Source organism: Ochotona curzoniae, unplaced genomic scaffold (genome assembly GCF_017591425.1).
Source record: "Ochotona curzoniae isolate NIBS_2020 unplaced genomic scaffold, NIBS_Ocur_1.0 scaffold_2453, whole genome shotgun sequence".
Taxonomy (NCBI): Eukaryota; Metazoa; Chordata; class Mammalia; order Lagomorpha; family Ochotonidae; genus Ochotona; species Ochotona curzoniae.
The window spans coordinates 26,739,984-26,759,963 of record NW_024467094.1 but is presented as its reverse complement, the minus strand read 5'-3'; positions in this window follow the sequence as shown (position 1 = coordinate 26,759,963).

Here is a 19,980-nt window from a genome sequence, read left to right as displayed (position 1 = left end):
AGCTGTGTTTCCATGGGGAAGTCTTGGGCACATGTTTGCTAAAATGGTTGCAAGCATGTTGACTGCTCTGGGTGGAGCCAGCAAGGCTAAGTGGGAGAAACACCGTGTGCAGCCCTGAGCTTTCCTATAACGGAGCTGAGTGTTCTCACCAGAGTGTGATATTCTGATTTTTTAACAAGGCAGTTGCTTGCCTCAGTGTTGACTGGAGCGAAAAGGTGGCAGAGGTTTGGCACCGTATTTTAAAAAAAAATTATGGGTGTGATGCTTGTGAAATTGAAGACCATGTTACAATCTCCATTTCCCCATCTACTTGTGTGGCTTGCTTTATCATTATTGCTGGAAATTCTCTTGTATGGAGGAGGGGAGCATGTTCTAAAATGATCTGTCTCGGGCGTCAATTAGGCTAAGCACATTTGCATCAGAGGCAATGGAACTGCCCAGCTTAGGAAAAAACTGAGAAGAGAGATGAGAGCTTATGTAGTTTGGTAGGTTTCTGAGAGTTTTGAGAGTTGAAGTTATGCTCATCATGTTGGAAACTTATGTTTCCCCAGATAACAGTATGTGGTGGTGGTGGTGGTGTGTGTGTGTGTACCTGGCTGGTGGCAAGGCTACAGGGAGTTGTGCGTTTTGAGGTGATAAGGAATACAGCTGTTCAGTTCTTCTTCAGGGAGGATGGGAAGGGTGGGGCGGGGGAAGACAGGCACACACACACGCATAGAGAGAGGAGTTGGGGGAGAAGAGAAAGTGTTCTCCTTCCTCTGATTCAATGCTGAAGTGCCTGCAAAGCGAGGACTGACTGGACTGGGTTGAAGCTGGGAGCCAGAAACGTAATCTGCATCTTCTATGGGGCTCAGGAACCCAGTTCCCGGAGCCACTGCTGCTGCATCCTGGGGTCTGCATTCTCAAGAAGCTGGAACTGGGTGTCACAATTAGGAACTGGACACAGACACGTGTGTGTGTATGTAGGCATCTTAACAACAGGCCAAATGTCTGCTCTTGGCTGTTTATTGTTAAAGAACTTCACATACAAGGGAATAATTAGTAGGTGAAGGGATGATTTAATGGTCATTGTTATTTCAGAGGGACTCTTAGATAAATTACCCAAGCAGTATCATCATGTACATCTTTCTCCTTCAAGAAGAAACAGTTTTTAGAGTGAATTGGCCACTAGGGGACAATCCTACTGACCACGTGGGAGTCTGGACAGTAATCTTGAGCAGGAGTGATGTGAGCAGGGTCCTTGGTGTGGAGACCCAGGGCTGCTCGTCAGATTCGACTACCACATGGCAGAGTGGATCGAGCAGTGCAAGCCTTTGGCTGCTGCCAGTTCATAAAAACCTAATGGGATGGATGGCCGAGATAATTTGGGCTCATCAAGCACAGCAAGGGTCCCTACCATTTGCAACATGTCTACTGTCCCTGTTAGCATGCCAGAAAGTTCAGAAGCTCTTACAGAACTGACTTGTTGCTTTCTCAATGAGAGACTTTTATTCTGGCTGGAAAATGTCCTGAAGCTCTCTTTCAAATTGCCTTTATGGTTTTTATGTAGAATGCATGGTAGACTCCTTCAGACTATAGAGGCTGCCAAACGTGATATCTTGTCCCGAGTGTATCCACTGTTTCTGTTCCCTAGTAAGAACCATTACTTGCTCAGATGTCTTTACTTCTTCTTCATTTCTGTCATCAGCTCTAGCAGCTGACTTCCCTTTGGGAGCTGCTTTGCACACAGATCTTGAGTCAATCCACAAAAGTTACCGTGCACATGATGGCAACGGGGGAGGGACGGCAGCCCAGCGAAATGTAGTCTCTTACTTATTCACTCGCCAAGCTGATGACTTGGCTCAGCCCATTGATGGTGCAGGATGAAAATTTATATCTCAAAGATGCTGCAAAGCAGTGTATTCTACAGTCTTTCAGCGCCATCCAAGCATGATCTACACCGTGAATGCTGAATCCCAAAGGCCTTGTGGATGCCACAGGTACTCGGGACTAAAAAAATGGCGTGGTGGGTGGCTGCACAGGCAGAGGATAAGTAAGAAGCAGCATTTGCCAGGAGCAAGATCAACAAAGGAGCTCCAGACCGATCAGAACACCCTTGAGTCTTCGGAGGTACAGATACAACTGACTCTGCACTGAGCAGGAAACGGAGGACCCTGGGTAAGAAGCCCCAACATCTCCTCTGTCGTTTGTTTTTGTGTTGACAAGTGGAGTAACACAGATGGTGCCCAACTATACAGAGAGAACCAAGGCAGTCCCAGGAATGATGCCTCTCTCACAAGATTTCAAGTTAAAGAAACCTGGTCACAGAATTTGAAGTTCCAGTTTGGTAGGAGGAATACATTTTAGTGATCTACTCTAACAGCAAGGGGACTATAGTCAGTGATGATGTACCGTATTTCCCAAAGTTGCTGACAGTAGATTTTAAGTGCTTGCACTATGGAGAAAGTAAATAGGCAAGGTGATGGGCATGTTAATATTGTGTAACTTGATTTAATCCCCCCACAATATATATGTATATCAAAGGCATGTTGCACCTGCATATATAGATACAATTATTATTCGTCAATGAAAAACATATGAGGAAAAAATCTTCATTGTTTGCAGGTAGGCTAACCACACCAAGGGAAGCTGAAACAATTTTTGTGATCTCGATTCTTATCCCCATGAGGACCAAAAGAGGGCCTCCCCTTCCCCATACAGAAGTTTCGAGAGTGAATGTTCCTCTCCCCTCTTTCCCGTCTGGGTGACGTGCTTACTCCATATACCCTGCCATAGCAGGCTGGGTGTGATAGACATGGGCAGGAATGCCCTGTATTTGTCCACTTGTTGAGGCTTGTTGGAAGGAGGTAAGACACCCAGAGATGTGAGGTCATGCCCCAGCTTAAAATTATGTACATCACAAGAAGATCTTTAAAAATCATACCACAGTATAGTAAAAAAAAATTTTTGGCTTACCCTAAATAATCATTGGTTAAACTGTATTTTGTTTATTTTAAAGGGAGGTAGATAGATCCTATATCTGTTGGTCCACTCCTCAATGCTCACAGGAGCTACAGAGGTGGGCCAGGCCAAAGTCAGAAACCAGGGATGCTAACTGAGTCTTCCATGTAGGTGACAAAGATTCAAGTATTTGGGTTATCACCTGCTGCCTCCCAGGCATGTTGTCAGAATGCTGGCTCATCTGCGTAGCTGAGACAGGAGCCTAGCACTCCAGTTCGGGGTGAGGGCATGCAAAGCTGTGACTTAACCTGCTGTGTGTGGTGACTGCCCACCACTGTCCCCCTCTCACCCGCCCAACAAGCACTACTTGGAACACTCGCTGCCTGGCTCCCAAATTGGTACTCTGGTTTGACATCCCTGTGATTTTGATGCTGTGAAGCCTAGCTCAGCCCCGATGACAGTGACTCTGGCAACCCCTCTCCAGGGACTACCCCCTCCCCCCGCCGGAGTCTGAAGCCCAGGAACCTCGGGGACCCCTTCCTCAAGAGTGAGGCTGGGGGTTCTGCAGGCATTTTCCTCCTCTGTGCCCTGGTGTCTGGGGAATGGCACCACCTTAGCCTGTTTAAGTAGAGATCTCTCACTGTGCTCCTGTGCTGGCCACTGCTTCCTGAGACCCGAGGGCTCACAAGGGTCCTTGCTCCTGGGCATCTTTGGACTTGGCACATACTAACATCTGCATGTCTTGTGGGGTGGAGGTCGGGGGACAGCAAGGAAAGGACTGGGCATAAAGAAAGACGGCGATGAGTCAGATGGTCCAAGAGGAGACAAGAAGGGTCCACTGGGTGAGGTGGGAGGTATGAGCAGAAGAGAGCATTGCTAGCACCCTCTGGGTGTGACACATGCGTCTCCTGCCAGGGAACTGATGACTGTGGGCTCTGCTTCCCAGACACACCAATGGGCAGGTAAAACCAGACTCGCAATCGCAGTAGTGCAGCTGTGCCTGTCCACCTGGTTCTGCCCTCTTCCACTCTGTCGGCCTCCCAGCCTGTGTGACAGCTGTGGGTTTTGGGGACTCTTGATGGCACCTTCAGAAGCTCATGAGTTTGGCCCTCTGAGTTGCTGTGCTTGCCTGCTCTTCTCCTCTGCTTTCTGCTGGGAGGCTTTCTCTGGACCCTGACATTCCGGAATTCTCAAATGTTCTCTTATCCCTTGTCTTGATTGCAGCTATGCTGTTCTAGTCACTTGATCCATCGAGGTTCTTGGCTTCCAAAGGAACAAAAACCTTGCTTAGCAAATTGAAGCACAAAAGGAATTTAAGATCCCTGCTAGCTTAATGAATCATGGAAGTGGCCAGCTCGTTAGGCTTCGAGCAGCACAGCCAGATACACATCCCAGCTACGTGGACTTCTCTCTTTCCCACAGGATGCCGGACCTTGTGGCTCGTGCTGGGGTGATGGCCGTGCAGGTTGACCTGAAGGCCGTTGCCTTCACTGCCTTTGAGAGCTGGTGGTCCTCCCACATGTGCTACTGCTTGGCCACAGGTCATGCTTCCTTTCACGTCAACTCTTACACCTGTGTGCTGGCCGCCAAGAGGGCAGGGAAAGTGAGGGTCTGACTTCTGCCTTGGCAAGGCAGTAGTTTTGTGGTGAAAACTTTCCCATATGCAGGAAGGTTGCTCATACAGTTCTGGGTGCCAGTCATTGGTATTCATTGTTCAGGCGGTTGGGTCTGTTCTGGGCTTCACCGATGACTTTGAAGTGGAGCTAGTGTCTCTCACTCCTCATTAGTGCCTTAGGCCCCCATCTTCTTCCCAGATTTATTGTTATAATTAAAGAAGTGACTGGATGGTAGAAAACGAGCCTACAAAGAAGTCTTCCTTTTAAAAAGAATGTTTGCATTTCTGTGAAAGTACATGCTCACAATTTTAAAAAGTGCTACAATACTTATCTAAACAAACGTTCCCAAGCTTAACAACCCTCCTCCATCTCCAGGAGCTTTGAGCTCCCAGTCTTTTTTCTTCTGATATTTATCTCTTTCTAAATAATATGGCCACACAGCTCCATCTTGATTAATTACTTTTAGACAATGTTTTCTATGGGGAGTCGAGACACTTAAATATTACCATTTCTCACATTCTGTTCTCAATATAATTCGAATAGTACAAGACTGTAGTGAAATCCATAGTTACTTTTTTTGGTGTATTTTATATTGTTCATTTGTGATTGAAAAGTACACTATTTTATTTCCTTCTCAAGCACTTTATTTTTCGTAAAAGTAAGTTACTTCTTCCTCTTTGTGGTCAGAGCATCTCATGTCTTGCCATAGTTATACAAAAGTTCACTCAATTTGGTTTTCTGTATGTACCTTTCAGATAATGTCACTTAGCAGTTCAAAATGTCAACAGTTCAAAAATTAATGTAATATTTATTTGAAAGAGATTTTCTTTCTTTTTTTTCTTTCCTTCCTCCCTCCCTTCCTTCCTTCCTAATTTTCTTCCCTCCCTCCCTCTCTCCATCCCTCCAACCCTCCATCCATCCATCCATTTGTCCACCCATCCATCCATTCATTACCACAACAGCTCAGGGTGGGCCAGACTGAAACAAGGAGCTAGGAACTTTATCCAGGTCTCCTATATGGGTGAGAGGAACTCAAGTGCTTGCACCATTATTGCCTTTCAGGTTGGACATTAGTAGGAAGCTGAGATAGGAAGCAGAGCTTGGATTCAAACCCAGGCACTTCGATAAGGGATGGGGATGCCCCAATCAGGGTCTTACCTTCTCCTCCCTCCTTTAACCTTTTTAATTACTCTCGGACTATTTGTTCTGGTGTACTCCTCTGCTTGCACCGTCATAACTGGTTGTGCTGTGGATGGCTTCCTGGGTGCCTCCTGGGCCTTTGCTTTGCCTTTCTTCTGTTTTAAATAATCTATCTTTTGATTCTTCTGTCCTTTTTTCTTAACTCCGTAACTTTTTCTTTTTTCTTTCTTTCTTTTTTTTTTGGCAAGGTAGATTTACAGAGAGAAGGAGAGACCTAGAGGAAGATCTTCCATTCACTGGTTCTGTTCCTCAGTGGCCACAAGGGCCAGAGCTGAGCTGATCCGGAGCTAGGAGCCATGAGTTTATTCTAGGTCTCCCATGTGGGTGAAGGGTCCCAAGGCTTTGGGCTATTCTCAACTGCATTGCCAGGCCAAAAGCAGGGAACTAGTTGGGAAGTGGAATAGCCAGGACATGAACTGGTGCCCATATGGGATCCTTGTATGTACAAGGCAAGGATTTAGCCACTGAGCTATCATGCCATGCCCAATTCCGTAACTTTTGGAGAGCATGGCTTTTGTGTGGTTTTTGAGGAAAGAAGAGTATAAGAGATACAGGAGGTATTTCAAAGAGTGTATAGAACATAAACATTACTGTCCCCTTTCACAGGTGTGTATTTCATTTGAAAGTATTTTATCATTAATTTTTATTTTCTTCAAAAGACAATGCGTATGTTAAATGGGGTACAGTGCAATATTTCAATACTTATACAAAGTATAAGCCAGTAAAACCAGGAAACTGTAATTCCATGCGTTATCATGATAGAAGTTAATTTGTTTCTATAAATAGGAGACGAGACCCTTAGTGTCATTTTAAAGCTGATGATAACCTTCAGTTTTTGATTGTTTTTTATGAGTGAAAATTCTAAGTGGTGTCTTATAGGTTGATATGTTGGCATTTGTTGTTTCAGATTTTGGAATATAACTTTCCAATCCCTTCTTGGTTTTTCTTAAAATCTGCTATCAGTCCAGTGAGGTTTACTTAAAACTAAGCTGGTTCCTTTCTCTTGGAGATTTTGTTCTCTTTTTATTATACTTTTGAAATTTTGTATCATGGTGAGGTTTTTTTTTCTGGAAATATCCATTTGGGGTCCTCTGGGTTTCCTGTACTTAGGTGTCCATGTCTCTTCAGATTGGGAATGTTTTTAGCTATAATATTTCATTGACTAAGTTTTCTAAATTTTCTTTTTGCCATTTCTTTAGGAATGTTCAAAGCTTGAATATTGGTTTATTTTATGGCATCCCAAAGGTCACAGAGGCTGTTCTTCAGCCTTTTCAACATTCATCCATTGATTAAAAAGGCTGAGCAATAGTGAGAGGGAGGGGGAGATTAGCAGGAGAGATGCATCAATTCTTACCTTCTCGGTACATGGCGACTCTAACTCCTGAGTCTTTGTTGGGATTTTCAGCTCTCTTCCCATCTAACTCTAAGGACACTCTAGTTTTGGTTTACTCTTCATGCTTGCTGTTTCTCTATTTCATTTTGGCATTTATCTATTGTGATTCTGGGTTACAGATGTGTCTTAGTTTCACTAAAATAGTTTGTGGGCTGGCATTTGGTGCCATCACTTGTGATGCTGACAACCCTTATTGGTTTCAACTGGAGTTATGTCTGTTCTACTTCCAATCCAGCTCCCAGATCGTGTGTGGAAAATGGGCTAATGTGCTTGGGACAGCAATGCATGATGGCTCAGGTATGTGGGTCCATGCCATGTATGTGGAGGATATGGGTGAAGTACTAGGCTCCTGGCTTTAGCCTGGTACAGGCTCAGCCCTCCATCTCTGTCGCTCTGTATTTCAAAGAAATAAATGTTCTACAAGCTTTTTAAAATGATGGAATTTGTATTCCTTTACCTTGATCTTACTGTTTTACATTAAGAGGATCTCTTTGTGAACATAGATCATTATGTGTTAGGAAAGGAGTGTGTGTTAGATTTATTTTCACAAGAGTTCCCAGAACTGGGGTGACCAGCATAATTTGTTATCTGATCTAGGACACACCAAGAGAGCTGGAAGAGGGTCACCTGCTGAGACAACAGGTATAAACCAAGACTTTTCTGGGAAAACTGGGACACATGAGTCCATTGCTTGGAATTCAAGCGTTCTTTCAACCTTGGCAGTACCAACTGAATAATACATCATTTTAAAAAAGAAAGATCTCTATTTAAAATTGTTCTATATCACAGTGTGCAATGTCCTTTATCTTGGATTCTGGCATAAATTCACAGGGATTAGATAAGGCGATGAGCTGAAACATGGCCAGCCTTCTATACTCAAAACTGTTCCTTTCCTCCTGACTCAAAATTCTGTGTGGCCCCAACATTTTCACTTCAATGCTTCCTTCCCTTGGGATGGATTATTTCCTAAGGATTCCTTAGTACCTCCTGCAAACTTACTCTTGGAAAACCTCATACCAGGGTTCTACTCATGCCCACCTGTGTTTGATAATGAACACAGTTGTGAATGAATGTTGTCCTGAATGTACCACCTCCTAGAGGTTACTGGAAAAATGGATAGAACCAGTCAAATCCAGAAGTTGTCTTTGGGGAAATTTATACCAGGCAACAGAGACAACTGCAACTTTACTTCCTCCTCCATCCAGGTCCTTATCTTGAGGAATGGAAGCTTTTCTTTTGTGTCTCACCCCCACAGTCCTCTCTTCACTGCTTAGATTCTTGTCCTTTTGCTTATTTCACCTAGCATACACTGCTGCTTACTGCATAGCAGACATCGGTAAGTTGAAGACATGATGACACATTCTTACTCTTGAGAATTTTATGGTCTAGATGTGTCTGGTCAATATTTCTGGGAGACCTTCCTTAGAGGTAGTTTGGAAGAGGAGGTAGTTTAACGTTGGGAATGAAGAATCGAGTGCAGAAAGAATCAAGAAGTGGTAGAGGCATCTAGACAAGGTTTTTGGGGAAACCTAGTGCAGGGAACTTTTCCAGAATTCTTAATCTCAGAGTTAAAGAACATTCTAAGAACTTCAGGGATGCTTCACTTTCACCATGGTGTTGGTTGAAGGAGATGCAGATTAGATATGAATGAGGGAGGTGTCCATGTCACTGAGTCTGACATTCTCCCATGTCCCCAAGGCGTGTGCATGACATGCAGGGAGTCAGAGGTTTTAGGTAGGGGTGTGCAAGTGGTGAAGGAGTGATAGGCTGAGCAGGTCTGATGTTGGGATGGGAAGACCATTGATGTAGAGATGTAACTTTGTTGGGGCCACATTCTTGACAATGGATACTTCTCTTGCTTCCTTCAGTTAAACCTCTTGGGTCCTTTTCTAACACTTGGAGGTCAACAAAATAACCTCTGTTTTCCTCTATCCCTCTCTCTTTTGAAAGATTTATGTGTTTATTTGAAAGGCAGAGTTACATGGGGATGGAAGTGGAGAAAGAGAACTTGCATCTGTAGGTTCCTGACTTCCAAATGGCTGCAATAGCCAAGGTCTTGGCCACGTTGCAGCTAGAAGGCTGGAATTTCATCTGAGTCTCACACATGTGTGTCCCAAGCACTTGAGCCATTCCTGCTGCTTTTCCAGGTGTAGTTGGCAAGAAGCTGAATTGGAAGTGGAGTATTGGGACTCAAACCAGTGCTCACAGGAGGTGCCAGAGTTGCAGGTGTTGGCTTTAATTGCTGTAGCACAGTTCTGGCCCTGATATCTGTTCTCTGTCCTACCCTTTTTAATTCACTAAAGGAAAACTGTGTCTGTATTTTCTCAACCACTTATGTAGAACTAATGGGTTATCTGGCACACCATTTGCCTCCCAAGGTATAGCAGGTGATGGTCTTAATTTTTTCCATGTAATATCACCATCTTCTCACTCTGAAGAGAGCTTGATTATCATGTGTCATGGTGAAGATTGCTTTTGGTCAACCGTTTTGAAAGTTCTGTGCCCCTCCTATATGTTTTCCACTTATTTCTCCAGTTTGGGGAAATTTTCCTTTATTTCATTGGATATATCTTTAAACCCAGCTTCTCTTTCTGTGGCTTCTGGAACTCTCATAACTCTTACATTTGGCCTTTTAATAGCATCTCTTAATTCTCGGATGCTTTTTTTTAGCTTGACCCAACTCTACTTCCAGCTTTTTTATTGTTTTTCCGTTGTGACTTGAAATTTCTTCCAATTCTGAGAGTCTCTCTTCTGCCTAATTCATTTTGTTGTTGCAGCTTTCCACTGAATTTTTAATTTGCCCCATTGAGTCCTTCATGACTAGCAATTTGGATTGGTTTTGTTTCAGTGTTGCTATTTCCTGTGTGACCTATTCCTTAAACTCCTGTATGCGCTTTCTGTTAATAAGAAGCTTTGTAGCAAGTTTTCTGAATTCTGTGTTCCCCATTTCCTTGATGTATGCCTTAGTTAACTCTGAGGTTGGCAAAAGCTTTGCAGGGGGACTCTTCAGTAATATACATTACAGTTGCTTCTTTTGCTCTTGGGCATTGTACTTCTGGTTAGCAGATTCTACTTAGGGCTGGTTCCTGAGCTGTGTTGCACTCTGGTCTACAAGTCAATTTTTACTAATTGGGTTTGTTACCTGGTTCCTTGTATGTACTCACTTGTGCCTCTCCGTCCTGCAAGTTTCAGGCCTGGGCTCTTATGTTAGGCTTCTACCATAGATTCCCTCTGTAGCTCCAGCTGCTGGCTAACCACTCACCACCCCCTGTGATTCTGTGCTGTGGCCACACAGTTGCCTATTTAGCCTTCCTCCCACTTCTGATTTGAGCAGTGGCCAGAATTAGGGAGACAATAGCTGTACTAAATAACTAGGTTGTCGCTGGTGCTGATCTAGCCAGAACCTGCTGACTGTTAAGCCTGAGGGATGACACCTAGACCTATCTTGGGTAAAACCTGAAGGATACTATGTTGGTACTCTCTTCCCTGGTGGACCAGTGCAATGGACTGAGCCTAAAGTGATATTGCTTCCAGCTTAGTGCATTCACGGTTCACTGCTATCCCTGAAGTCACACAGCCTTTGCCACACTACACAAAATGGTGCTCAATGTGGCAGTGGTGTGGGTTGGGCTGTGAAATTCTTCCTGTTACTGCACCATTGCTTGGAGTCTGCTGCTGTGTCCCTGCTTGTGTTGGATCAAACAAATCACAGAATAGGCAGTTGTTTGCCTGTGTTTGTGAGCTCTCAGTGAACTCCCTTTCCCATCTGGCTGCCGCTGGAGCTCTGGCTGCTGTTGGAGCACAGATTGCCACTTGCTAACTGCTGCTGGGTTATCTGGTCACTGCAATGCTGCTCCATTGTTTCTGCTGCTTCCCCGTGTCCAAGGGTCTTTAGGTACCCACCTGCTGTTGGCTTGTCCTCTATTTCCTGAAATCTGCCCTCTGTGCTTCACCTTGGTTAATGACTCTCTATCAGTTTAAACCTGTCTGCACCCTATACTGCCTTCTTACCTTGCCACTCTTAGATATTTTCCTTTCAGCCTGCCTCCTGTTTACTTAGCCAAGTTTAGTTTTTTTTTTTAACTGTCAGTATTTCTCTTGAAGTTACCAACTTGTATGCAAAGATAACACCTTAAATATTGGTGGCTTAATGGAACAGAGCTTTTTCTTTCTCAAAGTAAATATGTGTGTTACCAGACAGCAGACAGCTCTCTCTCTCTGGTAGAAATTCAGTGGTCCAGAGATGCTTTATTCAGGGGCCTTGGAGCCCAGAAAATGGAGAGTGTGGATGGTTGTGACTTGGAGGTGTTCACAGGCCATCCTTGGAAGTAGCACTCCTTCGGATCCCATATGAGTACCTAGAACTCAGTCGCTCCTACTTTCTGGGGAGATCAGACCTCATTGCAAAAAAAGGCTAAGACATGCGATCCAACTTTTCTCTGGAAAGCAGGGGAAATAGGTTTGGTGACAGATAAGCCACTTTTAGCAGAGCATCTCAACTTATTTGCCTTGTGCACATGCTTTAATAGCGTAAGTTAGCATAGATGTTTTTGGAAGCAGACATGTAAAACATTTTGAAAGGCACATCACTTGCCTCTTCCTCTCACATTGGAGGTGGTGAGCAGTGATGCTTCCCAGTTTGGGAAGGATTTAGCTCTCCTTCCTAGGAAGAAGGATTCTTTGCACAAAGGTTTGGTCCCATCCCGGAGGTCATGATCAGACATTGAAAATCTCCTGAGCACCTAACTGCAGGTTAGAGGTTTTCTCCACGAGCAGCCTTCTTCTGGCTCTCCCTGACTCTGTCTCTCCTTGATCCAAGGGTGAAGCTTCAGTCTGTGTCCTGTCATTTTGATGAAGCATTATTTTATCTTTGCTCCTTAGACTCACAATTTATGGACTAGCACTATCCTTCTGCCTCAACTCGCGCAGTATGGAGATTTCACAGGCTCTGGAGTTGCAGGATGACCTCTCTGGGCACTGCCCTTGGCAGACTGTGAACTCTGGGAGAGCTATGGACTGCCAGGTTCTTGTCCCTGGGCATGCTCATCCCCTTCCACATGCCCTGGTGTCCTGTCCCTTGGCCTGGCAGCCCTTGCAGAACTCGGGCTTGCCAGCTGCCTCCTGATGGGCCATCTGTGGGCACATTTGCTTTCTGGCAAACTTGTCTGCACAAGCAGCTTTGAAGCATGACATGTGTGACCCATCCAGGTTTCTGATTTTCGTATAACATTCTGAATATTTACTGTCTCTCTTTGGCTCACTAATTTTTCAATTGCAAAATTGGAGCCCCTTGCTACCTTGTCAATATACTCTTTTGAGCTTTTTACATAGCAGAAACTTGGATTTCAGCATTAATCATTGTGATTAATGTAATTTCACTAATAACCTTTTTCTACTTGGGAAGGCTCCAATTATGGCTATATTTTGTGTTTGGCCTTGGGCCAGGTTCTCTCCCAGTGTTACCGGTTTCATAATTCCTCAGCCTGGGCATTAACCTCTCCTGTATAGATTCCAGCCAAAGCTGGTCCTTCAGACCTCCTCCTGATATACTCTTGGATAAAAAGAGGCTGGCTGCCAGGGGTGGGTTAGGTCTCTTTCACTCTCCTTATGCTTAGACATATGCCTATTAAAGAATTCTTGATGGTTTTCTCGAAGGTGATGTCAAGCCATATTCAAGCTTCATAATTCTTTGGCTTGCCATTCACCCTTATAATTAATATTGGAACCTTGCCAACCACATTTTTTTTTGTAAGAATGTTCTCCAAGGAGAACACTTAGAGTTTCAGTATAAGTTCTGCACAAGCCCCAGACTTTCTTGTTGCATACACAGTAGAGGAAGCAGGCTAGCTCTTGAGAGATACAACAAGGGAGGGAACGTGTTCTTCAGTCATACAGATTTGGTTGCATGCCCTTGGGAAAGTGACTAATTCTGTGAGTCCCACTGCTCATTAATGAGGTGGGAATATGATGATCTGTGAGCAGGGTTGGAATGAGGAGTAAGTCGAACAATGTGTCAAAGCATTTGGTGATTCCATTTTTAGTAATACAGTAGTCAGAGCAGCCTAAGAACTTTGCTGCTAGGAGAGACTTAGAAATGCTAAGTAGAAGACAACAAACACCTGCAGTTTTTTATTTTTGCATCTAATTTATACATAGGTGTAGAAATAAAGACACTTCAGTGGTCTTACCATGAGAACAGATTGATTGACCACAACATCAGATGTGCCTGTAATTTGTAGCTGTAAGACAATTTGCAGCAATGAAAAATGAGGTCATTGACATTGAAATGCAGAGGGCAGTGCAAAGAGTAGACTGACAACAATGGTGAGGACATGAGTGGACTGAAGTGCTTGCGGTCAGTAGCTGCTTGGAGGGTTTTTCTGTGATCTGCTTTGGGGAAGCATTGAGCTGTTCAGGTTTTATGGGAGGAGAAAAGGACTAGAAATTTCTAAGTTCATTTTTAGGTTGGTAGAGAACTTTTTTTCTAACTAAATTTTATTTTTTAGGAAAAGTTTTAAATTCACAGGAAAATTGAGGAGAAAATATAGCCCGTTCTAATATTCCTATAGATTCCATGTGCTGCGCTCCCCAAGCCCCCGCCATTGTCACAGTGTCGCAGCCCAGGGATGTGTTTGTTGCACATCCTTGTAATCCACAGGCTCTGGTTTACATTAGAGTTTATCCCTGATGTTGTGCATTTGTTTGATGTTGCACAATTGATGTTGTACAGAATGATGTGTGTTCACCGTTGTCATACCAGTTGGTTTTATTGCCTCCCAATTCCTCTGCCCTGCCCATCTTTCCTGCCTTCCCTCTAACTCTTGGCGACCACTGCTTCTCTCTCTCTCTCTCAACTGTCTCCATAGTTTTGTATTTGTCAGGTCAAAAGGTTTGGAATCCTATGCCTTGTAGTCTCTTCAGATTGGCTTTTTTTTTCACTTAGAAATCTGACTATAACTTTCTTTTTGTGCCCCATTCCCTGAAGGGCTAGATAATCCTTTGTCTGGATGTACCACAATTTATCCATTCATCTACAAGAGTACCTTTGTTACTTTTTAGTTTTGGCCATTATAAATCAAGATGCTTTAAGTGTCTATGTACAGGGTTTCAAAATGAAGGAGCACAATTGCTGAATCATATGGTAAAAATGTTAAATTGTGTGATAAATGATGAACGTTGAAAAGTGGCTGCACCATTTTGCATTCTCACCAGCAATAAATGAGAGCGCTTGTCATTTTGTATCCTTGTCAGCATTTCATGGTGTCAGAATTTTGCAGTTTGGCCATTATTATTTTTTTTAAGTGTGTAGTATTATTTCATGGTTTAATTTCGGTGAGTCACATTTCTTGGATGTTTGGGCAGCCTGATCACTTGTGTAGTGAGACTTTTCCTGTGGTGGCTGTCTTTCCTTCACTCTGCTGTGACACCAGGAGTTCCTGGGCTTGCGTTGACAGTTCTCTCTTGCCAAAATGCCATCTACACATAGCATGCACAATCTGGAGAACTTTCTGGATTTGGAACTACAAAGTCTGGACTGGTGTAGTCTAGCACCAAAGACGTGTCTGTCAAAGTGGAGACATACTCCTCCTTCCCATTCTGCAGAGCTATAAATAAGTTCACTTAGATCCTATTGTGACAGTGGATTACAGATGATGAAACACTGCAAGTTGCGAAGTTGCTGTTATTGCTCCTTGCTGTTGTGTTATAATACTGAGGATACAACTCTGAGGCTCTTTCTCCCATGTCTGTCTGCTGTTGGTAGGGAGCTTTCTCAGCCAGGTAGCTGATTTCTAACCGTGGGAAGTGCAGGCATTGGTAGGCAACATGACAAGCATCTTACTGAGCCTTGCTTCATACACCTGTAAACACACCAAGTAGACAGTCACTGTTGTTCAATGTTGGGCTTATATTTTTCACAGGTGATTTGAGACAGGCCAAGATGAGAGGGAAATTTTCATGAGATGACGCTGTATATTGGAGTTCGTTCTCTGATGCTAAAGTTGGGCTAAGGGCAGGAGAGTGTTGGCTGCTCTTTTTGTTGCCCAGCACAGCAGAGATGCTCATATCTGAGATTTTTGCATCGGTTTCTTGCTGGGATAGTCCACCCAGGAAGCAGTCAGTGAACAACTTTTTCATCAATATCTATTCTTTGCTGCTTTTTTCCTCTCTTGGATTATTAGTGCTTTTCATATTGATTTTTGTGGGTGCTCTTTATGTATTAAAGACGTTATGTCTTTGTGATAAATTACAAATTTTCCTCTAATTTTTGTTTTTTTCTGAAAAAAAAAAAGTATTTGTTTGACAGGCAGACTGAGACAGATGTGCAGACTGAGAAAGAGAGATCCCACCCACAGGTTCACTCCCGTTGTGCTGCAGTGGCCAGGATGGGGCTGGGCTGAATTCAGAAATCTGGGGCTCCAACTGGATCTGCAATTAGTTGAGCCTTCACTGCTGTCTCCTTGGGTCTGGCATCAGCAGGAAGCTCAAATTGGGAGCCGGAATCAGGCTGTAAACCAGGCACTGTGATGTGGGGGCACAGGTAACACAACTGGCATCTTCACCTCCAGACCAGACACTCACACCTCTAATTTATCTTCCAAGTTGGATGGAACTTCAGAGACTTAAAAAATGTAGTTGATGCTAGAAGTTACAGCTCCCAGGCTTTTTGTCCTTCCTGTTTGCTCACATGCATGCTTGTGAAAAGTGAGGTTTTGTATTGATGTGCTGCATGCAGTACAGTTCCCAAGAGTGCAGCTCTCTGGATGCAGATGGAGTTTTCCATTTCCCCAGGCCTGTGACATCTTCCTCCTTGCATCAGGGACCGTGCAGAGTCTTTGATGGATCCAGCTTTTTTAAAAATATATTTTTAAAATTTATTATTGGAAAGTTAGATATACAGGGAGAAGGAGAGACAGAAGATCTTCCTTCTATTGATTTACTCCCCTAGTGGCTGCAACAGCTGGAGCTGAGCCTATCTGAAACCAGGAACCCGGAGCTTCTTCTGGATCTCCCATGCGGGTACAGAGTCCCAAGGCTTTGGACCATCCTCCACTGCTTTCCCAGGCCACAAGAGGGGAGTTGAACGGGAAGTGGGGCCACTGGGATTAGAACCGGTGCCCATATGGGATCCTGGTGCACGCAAGCTGAAGACTTTAGCTGCTAGACCACAGCGTCGGGCCCTTCATGGATCCAGTTTTAACCTATACAGTTCACACAGGAAATGGTGTATTTTGTTCTTTTATTTGCTGTACTCCTTTGTGAATTAATTCCAACAAATGCCAGGTTTCTCTTTCATTAAATATTTAAATAATTTATTGGTGAGATAAAATGATGAGTACATTCCAAAGCCCCATTTATGAGCTAACTCAAGGCAACTACTGAACTTCTGTATTCACCAGCACATTTGATGCAGAGAGAGGGTGGGATGGTGAAAGAGGGGCAGAGGGTGAATTGTCTCTGCATTGAAGAAGCTTCACCCACAATGATGTAAGTTGTAAAATATGTCCCTGGTGCAAAGTGCAATTGGTCCCTCTTGTGTGTAACTAGCAGAACACTCCTGCTTTTCCCAGGCTGCTGGGAAGTTGGCTAAGTAAGGATGACCTTGCTTCATGGAGGGAACAGGAGGCAAGTGAGTTGGTCCTCTTTGTTTGTTTAAATTTGCCGAAGAAAACACAGAGGAACCCACAGTATCTGGAGGTGGGCAAGACTACTCGAGTCACCTAAGCTTTTCTTATTGCTCCACTCTCTCACTTCCTGGCAGTTTGTGTGTCGTGGTGGTGGCAGAAGTTGGTGCTGTCTGGGGACATCTGCTGGGTGTCTTACCTTTGGCGGGCATCTCACCTCTGATTTCCACGGATGACTCCTCATGTGGGTACAGGTGTGCTGGTCTTGCGCAGCTTGTAGGTGCTGCCAAAACTGGATCATATGTTGTTGCATCTTAGTAGCGCCGTTGCTCCCAACATTCCTTGAGGGCTGAAAAGAACTGTTTTTATTTCTCCAAGTTAAGCTGCTCTGTAAGGAAGGGAGGATTCAGTAGAGACTACAGCTTGGATATTAACAAAGGCATAAAATGGAAGCACAGAGTCTGGCGTGGTAACCTAGCAGCTGAAGTCTTTGCCTTGAATGTACCGGGGTACCATATGGGTACCAGTTCTAATCCCCGCAGCCTGCTTCCCATCCAGATTGGCGCAGCTCTGGCCATTGCAGCCACTTGGGGAGTGAACCGTGAATGGAAGAGCTTCCTCTCTGTCTCTGCTCCTCTCTTCTGTATCTGCCTTTCCAGTAAAAATAAATGAATCTTTTTTTCTAAATGGAAGCAGAGAATTTCAGGGTCATTACAAGGATTGCTTGTAAACTACATTTTACTCGTTAGAAACGTAAGTAAATTACTTGTTTACTCAAGGCCATGGAGCTAATGCCAGGCCCGTAACCTGAACCCAGTTCTTTTGGCTTGACATTGTTCTAAGGATAGATAGATCTTGAAGGCCTAGCCTGTTGGAGTCCGTAAGAATGCCCAACTTCTAAATTGGGTGAAAAGATGACAATGAAGTACTCGCCATCAGATGGTGATGTGTCTGCCAGAAGGTCATGCTTCCAGATCTCTTTGCGAACAGGGATGACCATGTGACATAATTCTGGTTAGTGAAATGGCAGAGTGAGCCACTGGGGGATTTTTGAGAAGGTTCTCTTTCCCAGGGCGTGCACATCTTCTCCCTTCCTGCTTTCCTTCTCCCCCGAATGCAAATGGCAAATTGGAGGTGACACAGTCTTTCGGCTCCCATGAAGGAGACCTGCAGGGCAAGAGAAGCGCAGGGATTTCGGCTTTGGCATCTTTAAGCTACGGAACAGTGTTAACTACTGCGTGCTTTCGGACGTGATTAAACCGCTGCAAGTTGAAATTGCTTGTTTTTTTTTTTTTCCAGAATGATTAGTGTTTAACGGAAATGTATGTTTTGATCCAGGATATCTGCCTGAAGCTGCATTTGTATCTCTTTGGAAGAAAAAATTTATTTGTCTAAAAGGCAGAGATAGAGATGAACACATACACACACACACACACACACACACACACGCACACTATGCAAGGGGTCGAGGGGAGTTTGTGAAGGGGTAGAAGTAGAGAGAGAGAGACAGAGAGAGAGAGAGAACGAGAGAAACCTTCCACCATTGACTCATCTCCTAAATGGTCCCAATGGCCAGGGCAGGTGAGGCCAAAGCCAGGAGCCAGGTGTCTCATCCAGGTCTGCCACAGGGAAGTAGGTGCTCAAGTACTTGGGCCATCTTCTGATACTTCCCCAGGTGTGTTAGTAGGCAGCTGGGTTGGAAGTGGATGAGCTGACACCCATATGGGATGATATTTCTGTTCTTGGTATTCAAATATATTCTTCTGTGCTAAAAATGAAATCTGTATAAAAGAACCTTAATTATCTGGGAAATAGCTTTTTTTAAAAAAAACACTTGCCTATTTTTATTGGAAAGTGAGATATACAGAGAGGAGAGACAAAGATCTTCTATCTGCTGGTTCGCTCCCCAAGTGGCCACAATGGCCAGAGCTAAGTTGATCTGAAGCCTGGAGCCGGGAACCTCTTCGGGTCTCCCACACAGATGCAGGGTCCCTAGGCCTTGGGTCCTCCTCTACTGCTTTCCCAGGCTACAAACAGGGAGCTGGATGGGAAGTGGAGCCGCTAGGACACGAGCTGGTGCCCATATAGGGGTCTGGTGGTTGCCAGGTGAGGATTGAGCCATTAGGCTTCCACACCAGGCCCTGGGAAATAACTTACATTGTAACATAAATCTTAATATCTTAAACAGATTATTAGTGAAATTACTTGCATTACTAGAGGAGTTTTCACATTACAGAAGGATCACAGGATCCTGTTCAATTGCATCTTAGTCTTTTTAATGGATCATTTCATACTTACTGACCAACTAAAAAGGAGTTGCTCCATTCTACAGCTGATCAAGAATCAGTCAGAAACAAAGCAAAAACAAATATGAAAACATAATGATTGAAGACGTTCATATTACTGATTGATTCTTTTTAACTGGGAAGAAAACTCAAACCTGGTTTTTGCCCTCATTCAATGCCAGATACAGGTTACCTAGTAGGGTAGACTTGGACACCTTGTTTGTTTTTTTTTTTTTAGATTTGTTTACTGCAAAGTCAGAGAAAGAGAGAGGAGGAGAGACAGAGGAAGATCTTCTGTCTGTTGATGCACTCCCAGGTGGCTGTAGCGGCCATAACTGATTGGATCCGAAGCCAGGAGCCTGGAGCCTCTTTCAGTTCTCCTACGTGGGTGCAGGGTTGGACCATCCTAAACTGCTTTTCCAGACCACAAACAGGGAGCTGATGGGAAGCGGGGCTACCCAGATTAGAACCAGTGCCCATGTGGGTTCCTGGCATGTGCAAGGTGAGAATTTTAGCCACTAGGCTACTGCACTGGGCCCAGGACACCTTTCTTTTTACCGCATGTCATTTTTTCCCATGAAACTTAGTCTGAGTATTTTCTCCCCATTTCTGTTAAAAGAGCCTTCATCCTCTTGGGCATTCAACTTGAAATTTCTATCGATTTTTCTCCCCATACCCCAATGTTCATCCAGGTGTCAAACTTTGGGTTTGTGGGGGGTCATGAGAAAAGAAGCAAAAATCAGATTTATTCGCTCTCTGGAACCTCAATCATGCATGCTCTTTGGTCTGACCACTCATTAGCTACTTGCATGGGAAATGTCAACGTGCATGATGGTGACATTTGAGGCTCCTGTGATTGCTTTGATGTATTAGTTTTGGAGACCAAACATCCCAATTACGGCCAACAGAACACTTTTAATTGG